Source organism: Camelina sativa, chromosome 17 (assembly GCF_000633955.1).
Source record: "Camelina sativa cultivar DH55 chromosome 17, Cs, whole genome shotgun sequence".
Lineage (NCBI taxonomy): Eukaryota > Viridiplantae > Streptophyta > Magnoliopsida > Brassicales > Brassicaceae > Camelina > Camelina sativa.
Window position 1 is genome coordinate 26,781,829 of NC_025701.1, and position 4,041 is coordinate 26,785,869.

Consider the following 4,041-nt stretch of genomic DNA (forward strand, 5'->3'; position numbering starts at 1 on the left):
TTTGGAAAAAAAATCTTTTGTGGTATTTTTGGGAAAAAAAACTACAATGTGGTACTGTTGGAAAAAAACTTTTTTAGTGGTATTTAAAGGAATTTCTCTTTAAATTATTATGGTAATAATACTAACATAAAAAAATAACATTTTTATATGATTTTGTTAATAAGTTATATGTTTAATAAGTTATATGTTCTTAATTTTTGTTAACTTTATATGTTTTTATAGCTTTTTTAGAATATTTTACTTATATTGATTTAAGAAATCAATATTTTATATTGATTTCTTAAAAATAATATAACGTTGACTTGTATATTTGTAAGTAAATTTTAGTGAAATTTTGACTTAAAATAGTATGTAATTATTTTATTAGTTTTAATATGTGATATTTAAATTTATGTGAGAATTGATGACATATCTAATTATTATTCAGTTAATTGTTTTTTTTTTTTAAATTTATAGTGGCATGTTAATGTAATTAAGTAGAAAATTTAAAGTTTTTTTTGCTAAATGTGTCTCGAGCTCTCTGGCGGCGACACATCAGCTTTTTCAAGAGAGTGTTTCTCTATTAATATATAGGAGATATGTACTTTATGTTTTTTATAAAAGTCTTTTTGAATAATGGTTTTCTTGTAATATATAATAAACCTTTGTAAGATTTTGTGTTATTTTAATAATGCATATTTTTATATAAAGGCTTTATTTCAGAAAATGTCAAATTTTGAGATAAAAGTTGGAGATATGTGTCTAGCAGATAGTGCTACAACCCACTCAATACTTCAAAATAAAAAAATTCTCCTGTTTTTAAATAAAGGACTCCGCTTGAAGCGTACGCACTATTTGTGGAATGCAAAGATCATTGTGAGCTTTGGCAAAGCCAATTTCTCAATTCCAAGGGAACAAAATTTGAAATTGATGCATTATATTCTCTTAAGTCTCATAGAAACTTAATAATTTTCAGAGATATCCGAAGAAATGGATATCACATAGAGACTCTGAATAAAAATGGCATTGAATATTTTTGCATCACATCTGAGAGGAAACATATATTGAAAGAATTACCAATATTATCCTCTAGATTATATTGCACAAAAATAAATATGATTGCATCTTATGTTACAGTAAACTCAAAGTTAACTAGTGCATTTAAGATTTGGCATGAAAGATATCGACATCATGGTTCAGTCATGATGCAAAAATTATGCAAAATTCAAATGGTCATCCATTGAAAAACCAAAATATTTTTCAATCTGGTGAGTTTACAGGTAAAGCATGTTTTCAAGAAAAAACTCATAACTCGGCCATCGCCAGCTAAAGTTGGAAATGAATCACCAATGTTCTTAGAGAGAATACATGATGATATATGTGGACCTATCCACCCTCCATATGGGTCGTCTCGTTATTTTATGGTAATAATTGACACATCTAGTAGATGATCACATATGTGTCTATTGACAACACAAAATACAATCTTCATAAAATTCATTGCCTAAATAATCAGGTTGAAAGCTTTATTTTCTGATTATGCCATAAAGAAATTCAAAATGGATAACGATGATGAATTCACTTCACAAGTTTTTAATGATTATTTCATGTCAATACAAATTGATATTGAGCATCCTGTTCCTCATGCTCATACACAAAATGACATGGCTGAATCTTTTATTAAACGGTTGCAACTCATTGCTAGACCATTAATATCGATAACAATTCTCCAAATTTATCTATGGTTATGTTATATTTCATGCTGCAGCATTGGTTCAGATACGACCAAACACATATAATAAACATTCCCCTTATTAACGTCTGGCCAAGAGCCAAACGTACCTCATCTCTGTATTTTGGTTGTGCGGTTTATTTTCCTATAGCTCCCCCACAAAGACTGAAAAATGGGGCCTCAATGGAGATTGGGTATATACGTCGATTATGCATCACCGAGTATAATTTGATATCTTGAACCACAAACTTGCGATATGTTTATGGCACATTTTGCTAATTACCATGTTAATGAAGATGAATTTCCAGCTTTAGGGGGAGGTATTAAACAAATTTTAAAAGATATTACATGGTGTACACCATCTTTGATATATCTTGATTTCCTACAAAGCAACGTGAGCTAAAAGTTCAGAAAATTGTACATTTTCAAAATGTGGCAAATCAATTAGACAATTACCATATGCGTTCATAGATACAAAAAAGGTGACAAAGTCATATATCTCCGCTGCGAATGCACCATCAAGATTTGAAATTTCTAGAGAGAAATTTCGAAAGAAGCAAAGCCAATTAACCTAAGGTTCAACTGAAGTAGGGAGGCCAATAGGCTCTAAAAAGTCCCAGAAAAAAAATGGGAGATGAAAATGAAAATGTTCAAGAAGAACCAAATAAAGAGAATGGACGATACAAAAATATGAGATTTCTATAAACTATACCCAAGATATAATATTATGGGATAGAAATAGAATCAATAATGATAATGAAATATTGTTTTTTGTATCTAAAGAGTTCAATCATAAAAAAGACGATCCAAATCCAAGGTTCATATCAGAGTGCCAGCATAGGTCTGTTAGGAAAAAATGGAAAAATGCTATTCAAATTGAGTTTATCTCCCTCAATAAAAGAAATATTTTTGGACCTCTTGTCACTACATCTAAAGATGTAAAACCTGTTCGATGCAAGTAGGTTTTCGTGTGAAACATAAAATCACACGATATAAAGCCTGCCTTGTTGCACAGGGTTCTTCTTGAGGATGCAATTACATTCAGGTACTTAATGAGCCTACCGACTTCTAAAAATTTAGAAATGTACTTAATAAATGCTGTGACAACATATTTATATGGATCATTGGATTAGGAGATATATATATGAATGTGAAATGTACTTTATGGATGTTGGCTTGCAGATGCAGGTTACTGTTTCATAATCGGAGGAATTGCAATCTCGTGGCGCTCACAAAAATAGACATTGGTCGCCACTTCCTCAAATTATGCAGAAATAATTGCAGTTCATGAAACATCCATAGAATGTGTATGGCTCATATCAATGACTAACCACATACAAGAATCGAGTGGAATAGTTATCTGTAAAGAGCCAACAACATTATTCAAAGACAATGTTGCATGCGTCGCCCAAATCAAAGAAGGTTATATCAAGAGCAACAAAACTAAGCATATACCTCCAAGATTTTTCTCCAACACTCAAGAGCTCGAGAAAAAGAAGGAAGTTGATATCCAACATATATTCTCAAATGACAACGCAGCAGAACTATTTAAAAAAGCACTTTCTACTTCAACATTCAGAAAACATATTCACAATATTAATATGCGTCATCTAAGAAATCTATAAATAAAAGATTATGCTATGGATAGAGATTATATTATTGTACTCTCTTTTTTTGTCATAGTTTTTATGCCAATGGATTTTTCTATGATAATTTTTTTAAAGAAGCAATACATAATTATGAATAATCAAGAGGAATTGTTAAAAATTAAATAATGGTTATCTATTTTACGTGTACACTTATCTACTAGTGATGCGTATCTCTTAATCTTTTACTTCCTCTTCAAGTAATTGTCACCTATGTGTTCGTTTTAGTCATTGTAAACTAACACAACACAACAAGAAGAAGCAAGCTACTGCATTCTCTCGTCTCCTCTTATTACTATTTTCATAATCTAATAATATTATTTTATATAGATATATATTATATAATAGTTTTATAACATATGTATATATATATCTCTAAATTTATCTATACTATTAAAAGAGAAGCATTTTTTATAAGTAGACATAGATTAAGAGATTATTACAATGAAATATCACTGAAAACTGAATAAAGATAAATATAATTAAGGAGCCAAACAGATTGATATTGATAGGACCCAAACAGATTGAAATTAATGGTATTAACCAAACCAAAATAAAATGATATAACCCTTCCAAATCGGATGCAATTAATACCCAACATATACATATCCCATCAAAATCGGGTGTTATTAATACCTATCATAACCATAACCAATCTAAATAAATCAACTCCCCAAAATTAGC